Genomic DNA, 12,806 nt, shown 5'->3' on the forward strand with positions numbered 1-12,806 from the left:
CCAGTATTTCTTGCATTGAGAATTCCATGGACAGAGGAGCTTGTTAGGCTACAGTCCATAGGGTTGCAGAGAGTTGGACACGATTGAGTGCACATGATCACAAACACACACCTAATCCAATAGAATTAGTACCTTCAGAAGAAGTGAGAACTGACAGGAATAAATGTGCACAGAGGAAAGGCCACGTGAGGTGGTCAGTTCAGTTGTTCAGTCGTGTCCGACTCTTTGCAACCCCATGAATCACAGCAAGCCAGGCCTCCCTGTCCATCACCAACTCCCGGAGTTCACTCAAACTCACGTCCATCGAGTCAGTGATGCCGTCCAGCCATCTCATCCTCTGTACTCTCCTTCTCCTCCTGACCCCAATCCCTCCCAGCATCAGAGTCTTTTCTAATGAGTCAACTCTTCGCATGAGGTGGCCAAAGTACTGGAGTTTCAGCTTTAGCATCAGTCCTTCCAAAGAACACCCAGGGCTGATCTCCTTTAGAATGGACTGGTTGGATCTCCTTTGCAGTCCAAGGGACGCTCAAGAGTCTTCTCCAACACCACAGTTCAAAAGCATCAGTTCTTCGGTGCTCAGCTTTCTTTACAGTCCAACTCTCACATCTATACATGACCACTGGAAAAACCATAGCCTTGACTAGATGGACCTTTGTTGGCAAAGTAAGGTCTCTGCTTTTCAATATGCTATCTATGTTAGTCATAACTTTCCTTCCAAGGAGTAAGCGTCTTTTAATTTCATGGCTGCAATCACCATCTGCAGTGATTTTGGAGCCCCCAAAAATAAAGTCAACCACTGTTTTCACTGTTTCCCCATCTATTTCCCATGAAGTGATGGGACCAGATGCCATGATCTTCATTTTCTGAATGTTGAGCTTTAAGCCAACAGTTTCATTCTCCTCTTTCACTTTCATCAAGAGGCTTTTTAGTTTCTCTTCACTTTCTGCCATAAGGGTGGTGTCATCTGAGTATCTGAGGTTATTGGTATTTCTCCTGGCAATCTTGATTCGTTTATGCTTCTTCCAGCCCAGTGTCTCTCATGAAGGACTTTGCATATAATTAAATAAGCAGGGTGACAATATACAGCCTTGACGAACTCCTTTTCCTATTTTGAACCAGACTGTTTTTCCATGTCCAGTTGTAACTGTTACGTTAGCCCTAGCTAATTTAATAGCTTAACATTCCTGCTCCAACTCTGGAACACTTTGATGGCTCTTCTAGCTTCAAATCTCCCACAGGTTAGTTGGGGCTTTGTTGTGACTACTTTGATGTCTAACTCCTTATTTTTTTAAAGGAAACTTAACTTCCTTTCCTATCATCTCCTCAGCCCCACAGTGCTTCATACCAAAGCATTCCCTATTCAACCTTCAACATGCTAATACGCACCTCTCTGCATGCTGATGAGAACTTCACCTGCAATAATCAGTCTTTATATGTATCCCTTCCTGGTTTATGTACATCAAAGTTTTAGTAATAAAAATGCTACAGCTTGCCAGTATAAATTATTGATAACCTAAAAAAAACTCTAAAGTACTGATAGCTGTAGGGGAAAATTGACTCAATAGGAATTGGAGAAAAACTTCTAAAGTACCTATGTTTTGCTTTGAAATAGGTACACACAACAATCACTCAACTAAATTGTTGGTTATTTGGTATTATATTTCTTAAAATTTGAAATATATACGCATAATGTATTTCTGTATATTTTGAAATATATAATATACAAAATTGTGATATATAATTTTGATACACTTGATATGTTTTCTGGATATATATAAACACAATTTAAAATGTAGTTGCACATTTTCCCAAGATCACTGATCTTTAAATGCATATTGACATTTAAAAAATGTGTTTCTTGTACAACTGTATTGAATAGTAAATATTGGAAATAGTCCCCAAGTTCAATTAGAAGAACTTGGAACAGATTATACAAAAAATTTTATAAGATATCATATAACCATGAAAGTCATTTAAAAAATATTGCTGAATGGCATAGTATTAAATCTATATTAAACATGTAGAATAATAACATTATGAACAAATGTATACAACCTGTAAATACATATCAATGAAAAAGGTGTGTAAATATACATTAGTGTGAATGTATATGTATACATATTAGCAGCAATTGACTTTGAGTGGAGGATTAACAAGCAATTATTCCTATGTGTTTTGTAAATTTTTCCAAATAATGAAAATATAAAAAAGGATAGATCACCCAAAAAGAAATACCTGTACAGAAATTCAAGAAGTCTCTTTACAGAAAGCAATGTAAAAGGTGCATTTGAACACCCAATCTCTAATAACACTCTCCTGTTTGTCTGAGAGCTTTCTCCAGGGAGATCTTGGCATACTGCACTCTCTTTTGTTTCTTCTCTTCTATGATGAGGAAGTCTGATTCTCTAACTATATATATTTAAAAATTTTTCTAACTGTAGAGAATGCTTGGCCATTAAATGCATTTCTTAAGGTCATATCTTTGATTTTCTTCTCTCAGGGTTCACTGACTGTGAGAGATAATATATTTTTCCCATATCTGTGGCCTCAGAGAAATCTAAACATAGCTCTGCAGCCTTTCCTACTTTTGTGACAAAAATTTCTGTTCATTTCACTCCTAGCCATTCATTCACTATGTTTCTACCACCAAGCAATGGATTACTTGTTTTCTACCATTCCAGCTCTTCACTTTTGATATCACATCATAGAAAGTCACTGAAATCATTGAAAAGTGAAAGTGAAGGTTGCTCAGTTGTGTCCGACTCTTTGCAATCCATGAACTATACAGTCCATAGAATTCTCCAGGCAAGAATACTGGAGTGGGTAGCCTTTCCCTTCTCCAGGGGAATCTTCCCATTCCAGAGATCGAACCCAGGTCTCCCACATTGTAGGCGGATTCTTTACCAGCTGAGCCACAAGGGAAGCCCATTGAAATGTCTTGACAAATGCAGGTGGAAATACAAATTAGGTGATTATGTGAAAGTGAAACTCAAAGCTCCATTGAAGGAATTATCTGTTCATATTCTGGAATCTATGGTGCTATAGCAACTGATAGGGTGAGGTTCATTAAAGTTCTCTAAAACAGGCTGGACCTATTTGCTATTAAAATCTCCAGATGCTCATATCTAAGAGAACAGTACTGCAAACTTGATAGTTGGCATGTGTTACTAAATATATAATTTTTTTTTCCTGTCTAGAATTAGGTATACCTTTGAAATAATATACTGTCCATCTTTATTCAGGTTATACTGAGGTTCAAATAAACTGTGTGAAAATATGTATAATGTTTCAATATAAAGTAAAATCTTATCTGTAGTGAAAATAATGTCACATGTTCTGTTTTTTTTAAATTGACATTATATATGTATATATGTATAATGTATATGTATATACATTATATATGTGTATATATATATATGTATAACTGAATATCTTATTGTAATATATATACTCTATCTCCCCTCTGCATTGATATTTTCTAGTTAATTGAAAATTGAAAAACTTTTTATTTCTTGACAAAGAATATCATCATGTTAAAACAATTTATTGTTTTGACTTAACCAATTTGAGGAAATGAAACATTATTGTTTTCCAAAGAAGTCAGTTCTTTGATTCATCAAAACTTAGCATATGAAAATGTCATTACATAAATTATATGTAAATCAATTTATCTGAAATTATCAACGGACTACGTTCAACTATATTATCTCAAGAAACTCTTATATAACACTTTCAAAAATGGCAATACACAAAACTCCTAGACTGCATACTAATTCTGAAAGATGCTGATGAAATGTAAGTTTCTCTACTTATAGTATGCCAAAGCCTTTGACTGTGTGGATCACAATAAACTGTGGAAAATGCTGAAAGAGGTGGAAATACCAGACCACCTGACCTGCCTCTTGAGAAATCTGTATGCAGGTCAGGAAGCAACAGTTAGAACTGGACATGGAACAACAGACTGGTTCCAAATAGGAAAAGGAGTACGTCAAGGCTGTATATTGTCACCCTACTTATTGAACTTCTATGCAGAGTACATCATGAGATATGCTGGGCTGGATGAAGCACAGGCTGGAATCAAGATTGATGGGAGAAATATCAATAACCTCAGATGACAGATGACACCACCCTTATAGCAGAAAGTGAAGAAGAACTAAAAAGCCTGTAGATGAAAGTGAAAGAGGAGAATGAAAATTTTGGCTTAAAGCTCAACATTCATAAAACTAAGATCATGGCATTCATTCCTATCACTTCATGGCAAATAGATGTGGAAACAGTGTCAGACTTTATTTTTGGGGGCTCCAAAATCACTGCAGATTGTGATTGAAGCAATGAAATTAAAAGACGCTTACTCCTTGAAAGGAAAGTTATGACCAATATAGACAGCATACTAAAAACCAAAGACATTACTTTGCCAACAAAGGTCCATCTAGTCAAGGCTATGGTTTTTCCAGTGGTCATGTATGAATGTGTTTTGGACATATAAAGAAAGTTGAACTGACTTACTATACTATGAACTAGTCTGAACTATGAACTGACTATACTATGAACTGACTGAACTGACTAACCATACTATTAACTAGTCATTCTTGCATAGCCCAATAGTTGCTTCCTCTCTCCTCTTACTTTATCACATCCATTATGTTTTTTATACTCTAAATCATGGACAATTATTTTCTATTTATGCCACTATTCAGTGGCATAAAAAAAATAAGGTGTTCCAAGGTTTCAGTTCAGTTCAGTTCCTCAGTCATGTCTGCCTCTTTGTGACCCCATGGACAGCAGCATGCCAGGCCTCCCTGTCCATTACCAACTCTCAGAGTTTACTCAAGTTCATGTCCATTGTGTCAGTGATTCCATCAAACCATCTCATCCTCTATCATCCCCTTCTCCTCCTACCTTCAATCTTTCCCTGCATCAGGGTCTTTCAAAATGAGTCAGTTCTTCCCATCAGGTGGCCAAAGTATTGAAGTTTCAGCTTCAGATTCAGTCCTTCCAGTGAACACTCAAAACTGATCTCCCTTAGGATGAACTGGTTGGATCTCCTTGCAGTCCAAGGGACTCTCAAGAATCTTCTCCAACACCACAATTCAAAAGCATCAATTCTTTGGTGCTCAAATTTCTTTAGAGTCCAACTCTCACGTCCATACATGACTACTGGAAAAACCAAAGCTTTGAATAGATGGACCTACGTTGGCAAAGTAATGTCTCTGCTTTTTATATGCTGCCGAGGTTGGTCATGACTTTCCTTCCAAGGAGTAAGTGTTTTTTAATTTCATGGCTTCAGTCACCATGTGCAGTGATTTTTGAGCCTCCTAAAAATAAATTCAGCCACTGTTTCCACTGTTTCCACATCTATTTCCCATGAAGTGATGGGACCAGATGCAGTGATCTGAGTTCTCTGAATGTTGAGCTTTAAGCCAATTTTTTCACTCTTCTCTTTCATTTTCATCAAGAGGCTTTTCAGTTCTTCTTCAGTTTCTGCATAAGGGTAGTGTCATGGGTCAGACGGTAAGGCGTCTGTCTGTAATGCAGGAGACCTGGGTTCAATCCCTGGGTTGGGAAGATCCCCTGGAGAAGGAAACGGTAGCCCACTACAGTATTGTTGCCTGGAAAATCCCATGGATCACGGAGCCTGGTAGGCTACCATCCATGGGGTCACAAAGAGTCGGACACGACTGAGCCACTTCACATTCACTTTCTTTCAGGGTCATCTACATATCTGAGGTTTTTTATATTTCTACCAGAAATCTTGATTCCAGCTTGTTCTTATTCCAGCCCAGTGTTTCTCATGATGGACTTTGCATATAATTAAATAAGCCAGGTGACAATATACAGCCTTGACATACTCCTTTTCCTATTTGGAACCAGTCTGTTGTTCCATGTCCAGTTCTAACTGTTGCTTCCTGACCTGCATATAGGTTTCTCAAGAGGAGGTCAAGTGGTCTGGTAATCCCACCTCTTTCAGAACTTTCCACAGTTTATTGTGATCCACACAGTCAAAAGCTTTGGCATAGTCAATAAAGCAGAAATAGATGTTTTTCTAGAACTCCCTTGCTTTTTCAGTGATCCAATGGATGTCGGCAATTTGACCTCTGGTTCATCTGCCTTTTCTAAAACCAGCTTGGACATCTGGAAGTTCAGAGTTCACATATTATTGAAGCTTGGCTTGGAGAATTTTGAGCATTACTTTACTAGCGTGTGAGATGAGTGCAATTGTGCGGTAGTTTGAGCATTCTTTGGCATTGCCTTTCTTTGGCATTGCCTTTCTTTGGGATTGGAATGAAAACTGACCTTTTACAGTCCTGTGGCCACTGCTGAGTTTTCCAAATTTGCTGGCACGTTGAGTGCAACACTTTCACAGCATCATCTTTCAGGATTTGAAATAGCTCAACTGGAATTCCATCTTCTCCACTAGCTTTGTTCGTAGTGATGCTTTTCTAAGGCCCACTTGACTTCACATTCCAGGATGTCTGGCTCTAGGTCAGTGATCACACCATCGTAACTATTTGGGTTGTGAAGATCTTTTTTGTATAGTTCTTCTGTGTATTCTTGCAACTTCTTCTTAATATCTTCTGCTTCTGTTAGGTCCATATAATTTCTGTCCTTTATTGAGTCCATCTTTGCATGAAATGTTCCCTTGGTATCTCTAATTTTCTTGAAGAGATGTCTAGTCTTTCCCATTGTATTTTTTTCCTCTATTTCTTTGCACTGATCACTGAGGAAGGCTTTCTTATCTCTCCTTGCTATTCTTTGGTACTCTGCATTCAGATGTTTATATCTTTCTTTTCTCCTTTATTTTTCACTTCTTTTTTTTTTTTCACAGATATTTCTAAGTCCTCCTAAGACAGCCATTTCACTTTTTTTGCATTTCTTTCTCTTGGCAATGGTCTTGATTCCTATCTCCTGTACAATGTCATGAACCTCCATCCATAGTTCATCAGGCACTCTATCAGATCTAGTCCCTTAATCTATTTTTCATATCCACTGTATAATCAGAAGGGTTTTGATTTAGGTCATACCTGAATGGTCTGATGGTTTTCCCTACTTTGTTCAATTTAAGTCTGAATTTGGCAATAAGGAGTTAATGATCTGAGCAACAGTCAGCTCCTGGTCTTGTTTTTGCTGACTGTATAGAGCATCTCCATCTTTGGCTGCAAAGAATATAATCAATCTGATTTCAGTGTTGGCCATCTAGACATCTCCATGTGTAGAGTCTTCTCTTGTGTTGTTGGTAAAGGGTGCTTCTGTGATGGCAAGCAGTGGCTGTGGGGTGCTGGATCAGTGAGAGGTTGAGAGGAGATACTCCAGTCAAAGGTCAGAGAAACCTCAGTAAGATGGTAGGCACTGAGAGAGGGCAGACAGACTAAAACCACAGTCCCAGAAAACTAACCAATCTAATCACATGGGCCACAGACTTGTCTAACTCAATGAAACTAAGCCATACAGTGTAGGGCCACCTAAGATGGCCGGTCATGTTGGAGAGTTCTGACAAAATGTGGTCCACTTGAGAAAGGAATGGCCAACCACTTCAAGTATTCTTGCCTTGAGAATCCTACAAACAGTATGAAAAGGCAAAAAGATAGGACACTAAAAGTTGAACTCCCCAGGTCGGTAGGTGCCCAATATGCTACTGGAGATCAGTGAAGAAATAGCTCCAGAAAGAATGAAGAGACAGAGCCAAAGCAAAAACAACACCAAGTTGTGGATGTGACTGGTGATAGAAGCAAGGTCTGATGCTGTAAAGAGCAATATTGCATAGGAAACTGGAATGTTAGGTCCATGAATCAAGGCAAATTAGAAGTGGTTAAACAGTGAGATGGCAAGCGTGAACATTGACACTTAAGCAATCAGCGAAATAAAATGGACTGGAATTGGTGAATTTAACTCAGATGACCATTATATCTACTACTGTGGGCAAGAATCCCTTAGAAGAAATGCAGCAGCCATCATGGTCAACAAAAGAGTCCAAAATGCAGTACTTGGATGCAATCTCAAAAATAACAGAATGATCCCTGTTCGTTTCCAATGCAAACCATTCAATATCACAGTAATCCAAGTCTATGCCCCGACCAGTAATGCTGAAGAAGCTGAAGTTGAATGGTTCTATGAAGACCTACAAGACCTTCTAGAACTAACACCCCAAAAAGATATCTTTTTCATTATAAGGGATTGGAATGGAAAAGTAGGAAGTCAAGAAACACCTGGAGGAACAGGCAAATTTGGCCTTGGAGTACAGAATGAAGCGGGACAAAGGCTAATAGAGTTTTGCCAAGAGAACGCACTGGTCATAGCAAACACTCTCTTCCAAGTGTTAATGCATACTTAAAAAAAATTTATTGGAGCATATTTGCTTTAAAATATTGTGTCTGCCTTACAACAAAGTGAACCACTTATGTGTTTGTGTGTGTTTGTGTGTGTAATCTCACTTTTGGATTTTGTTCTATTTAGGTCACCACAGTATGTTGAGTAGAGTCCGCTCTGTTATACAGTACATTCTCATTAGTACAAACAATAAATTCTGTAGAGGCTGTGGAGATAAATGAACTCTCCTACTCTGTTGTTTGGAATGTAAATTCATGTTAATTTTATCAAAAGAAAATGCGAACAGGTACACATTACATGTTATGGACACAATTTGAGCAGTAGTTACTTCTCTATGAAACAGTTGTAAATATTTTCTCTTAGGAATATCTAGAAGTAGATGTAGAAAATTTAAATATATAGCAATTTGAAAACCTGTTCAGGAACTAAATTTATATTTTTCTTAATAACTATAGTTTATTGTATTAATATTGGTACATTAATGTTTTGTTATAAACTATATTTCAGTATAGTCCTGAATATTCATTGGAAAGACTGATGCTGAAACTGAAACTCCAATACTTTGACCACCTGATGTGAAGTGCTGACTCATTGGAAAAGACCCTGATGCTGGGACAGATTGAAGGCAGAAGAAGACGGGCATGGCAGAGGATGAGGTGGTTGTTTGACATCACTCACATGATGGACATAAATTTGAGTAGGTTCCAGGTGTTGATGATGGATAGGGAAGCCTGGTGTGCTGCAGTCTGTGGGGTCGCAAAGAGTTGGACATGACTGAGCAACTGAACTGAACTGATACTTCAGGAACTCATTAAGAATTGGGCAAAGAAAATACTACTGAAGGCATCCTAAATCATTTGCAGCCACATTTTTAAACATTGCTGTTTTGATGAAAATAGATCATTATTTAACTCTGTACAAAAAAACAAGCTTAAAATAGATTAAAGACCTAAATGTGAGACCAGAGACTGTAAAATTCCTAGAAGAAAACAGACAGAATACTCCCTGACATAAATTACAGAAACATCTTTTTTTGTTCCATCTCCCAGAATAATGGCAATAAAAACAAAAATAAACAAATGGGACTTACTCATACTCAAAAGCTTTGGCACAGCAAAGGAAATGATAAATAGAACCCAAAGATTGGGAGAAAATATTTGCAAATGATGTGACCAATAAAGGATTAATCTCCAAAATTTACAAATAGCTCATGACATTTAACAGCATCAAAGAAAACAGCCCACTTGAAAAATGAGCAGAAGACCTAAGAAGATATTCCCCCAAAGAAGACATACAGATAGCCAATAGGCACATGATAAGATGTTCAGCACTGCTAATTATTAGAGAAAATCAAATAAAAACTACAATGAGATATCACCTCACAACAGCCAGAATGACTATCATCAAAAAAATCCACAAGCAGTAAAAGCTGGAGAGGGTGTGGAGAAAAGGGAGTCTTCCTACACTGTTAGTGGGAATGAAAATTAGTGCAGCCATCATTGAGAGCAGCATGGACATTCCTCCCAAAACATTAAATATAGAGCTACAATATGACCCTGCAATCCCATTCCTGGACATATATTCAGAGAAAAACATGATCCAAAAGGATACATACAGCCCAATGTTCATTGCAGCACTGTTTACAACAGCTAAGAAACAGACTCACAGACTTAGAAAGCAAACTTCTGGTGACCAGTGGGAAGAAATAGTTACAGAGTTTGGGATGGTCACCTACACACTGCTATATTTAAAATGGATAACCAACAAGGACATATTGTATAGCACATAGAATTCTGCTCAATGTTATGTGGCAGCCTGGATGGGCGGGGGTGGGGGGGGTAGGTTGAAGGAGAAATGGATACATGTATATGTGTGGCTGAGTTGCTTTGCTGTTCAGCTAAAACTATAATAACATTTTAAATTGGCTAAACTGCAATACAAAATAAAGATTAAAAAAAAAAAAAACTGTTGGAGTTTTGAGAAATCATCTAGTGGTGGGGACCTCACCAAAAATAAATTTTCCCAAGATGTTTGACAACAATGAACAACCAATAGTTTATAAAATGTAAGAACTGTGTCAACATGGATAATTCATTTTTTAAATAGGAATTCTCCCATGTTCAAAGTAGGATTATTTACATACAGACACTGTGATGATATATCTTACCAAGATCAGAAATAACATGGTGTGCATACTTTATTGGTATTTACGGGTATATGAAAAATCAAGTCGTGGAAGTGAGTCCAGTAATGAGTAATGAGAGTGGATATATAAAGAAGGAAAATATTGTACTATGAATTTTATTCTTGTAAGCATGGTTGGTGTAAGCGTGGTTGCATTTTTACCCTTGTTTATTGGTTTCGGTTTCAGAAAATGAAATTTTATTACTGCATTCACTTCTTGTATCTTTTTTTGACAAGTGGAAGATGTAACTTGGAGCCAAGTTCCTTGGATAACCTCCCACAGAGAATAGATTATAGGGTGCCACCTCCTTGATGCTAATACTCCATGACTCTCAAGAAAGACACCCCTAGAATGCAAAACTTGCAAGAAATTCATTTATCTTTTTGAAAAAATTGCACACATCTCAAAGATACAGAGGAATAACATACAAACACATTTTTAAAAGGAAAAATGCTAAAAGAGAGGTTTAGTTCACTCTCCGTTTGGCATCAGAAAAATCTACAATTAATATTTTTAGATGTGTGTTTACCTATATGTTGTCTCCTATTATTGTTCATAACTGTTAGTAACATCTTGACTTTTCCATTATCTCTACTTCTAGTTCAACCTTTCTCATAGTAGCTGCAGAGAAATCTAGCTGTCTAAATATCTAGCAAGTCCCTATCAAAATAAAAAGCAAAGCAGTTATCAGAATAACAATGGGATGGACTGTCTTAAAATCAATGTTTGTCTTGGAGAATTACCCTTAAATATATTATGCTAATAATGAATGGTTAAGGCAGATTCTTGATTAACAACATGATAAAATTAATTACACAAACTGTTAAATATTTATTGCTTGACTCGAGCTTGATATTTAATTTAAAAAATTATTTTATTTAAAAAATAACTATTTAATATTATTTTATGTATTTATATTTATAATAATATGTATTTAATACATAAATAAATAAAATATTTAAATTTTTAAAATTGGAAGATTTACTTTCCAATATTAACTGAATAATATTAGACCTGTCTTTTGCACCCTCTGTCTGTAAGTGCTGGATTTCTATTAGTTAAAAGCTTTCCTTTTCTACATCTTTCTGTCTTTTCTGTGAGTTTTTCTTGTAAAGCCAGTACATTTTTCTTGTTTTCATCAATCACATAAGCAACATTACATTTATACACTAATCTAGGTGCTGTGGTAATTATTCTGTCTTCCCAGATAATTTTTCCTGGATGTGAAAGAAAACGATGCCCATGGCTGTTAACAGGCTTTGAAGTCTTATTAGGAGGCACTCATTGAAGTGTTCAGATTGAAATTATAGTGTTTAAGTACATAGCTCTAATTGTTTTAACTCATTAAAACAAATACAAACAGTGGGCCATTTTTCACATAGGTTAAAATCAATAGCTTTATTATGATAAGTTAATTATGTCTCCATGAATAATAGGCATTCATCTTTGTTTATCTGTCTATATTTTAGCAGCAAGAATTTACCTTCCAATATTAACTGAATAATGTTAGACCTGTCTTTTGTAACCTCTGTCTGCAAGTGCCAGATTTGTCTATTAGTTAAAGGCTTTCCTTTTCTACATCTTTCTGTCTTTTCTGCTGCTGCTGCTGCTGCTAAGTCGCTTCAGTTGTGTCCGACTCTGTGCGACCCCAGAGATGGCAGCCCACCAGGCTCCCCCGTCCCTGGGATTCTCCAGGCAAGAACACTGGGGTGGGTTGCCATTTCCTTCTCCAATGCATGAAAGTGAAAGTGAAGTCACTCAGTCATGTCCGACTCTTAGTGACCCCTTCAACTGCAGCCTATCAGGCTCCTCTGTCTATGGGATTTTCCAGGCAAGAGTACTGGAGTGGGTTGCCATTGCCTTTTCCTGTCTTTTCTGAGGTAGCCTCATATTGTCAGTACCCAGCTGTTCCCTTCTGTATGCATTATTGTAAGTATAGGAAGAAAAGTAATATAGCAAGTTAAATGTAAATTTGGTCCTTTAAGTCACTGAAACAACTCTCACTATGAATAGGGTATTAGAATAAAATATAAGAATAGTATAGTAAGGTAAAATATTGGTAGTAAGTTCTTTAGAAGACCTCCTTTCAATTGAGTTCTGTACCAGTTCAATTGCGTTCAGTATCAGTGAGTCTGGAAAACTTAGATTTCTGGTGTTTTGTGGAAGCCACAGTTTAGTCCTCCTGAGGTGCTGGCTCACAAAGGAAACGTGAATCCCACTAGGTATTCATTTCACATTAATAGCTTTCTGAATGATAAGTAACACTTGAAAGGATCCCTCTCAGCATGGGGACAGC

At 37.1% G+C, this 12,806-nt stretch overlaps 1 long non-coding RNA gene across 1 annotated transcript in view; it reads left to right on the forward strand.

Moving 5' to 3' along the window:
* The window catches only part of LOC147350165 (uncharacterized), a 39,132-nt gene extending 28,908 nt beyond the window's left edge, over positions 1-10,224 (forward strand). Inside the window, exon 3 of the long non-coding RNA XR_015149194.1 lies at positions 8,833-10,224. This is a non-coding gene — a long non-coding RNA (uncharacterized LOC147350165). The remainder of the gene's footprint in view (positions 1-8,832) is intronic.
* The last annotated feature ends 2,582 nt before the right edge of the window (positions 10,225-12,806 follow it).

Source organism: Bos grunniens, chromosome 20 (assembly GCF_055505025.1).
Source record: "Bos grunniens cultivar Pamir isolate PY7600 chromosome 20, Bosgru_T2T1.0, whole genome shotgun sequence".
NCBI lineage: Eukaryota > Metazoa > Chordata > Mammalia > Artiodactyla > Bovidae > Bos > Bos grunniens.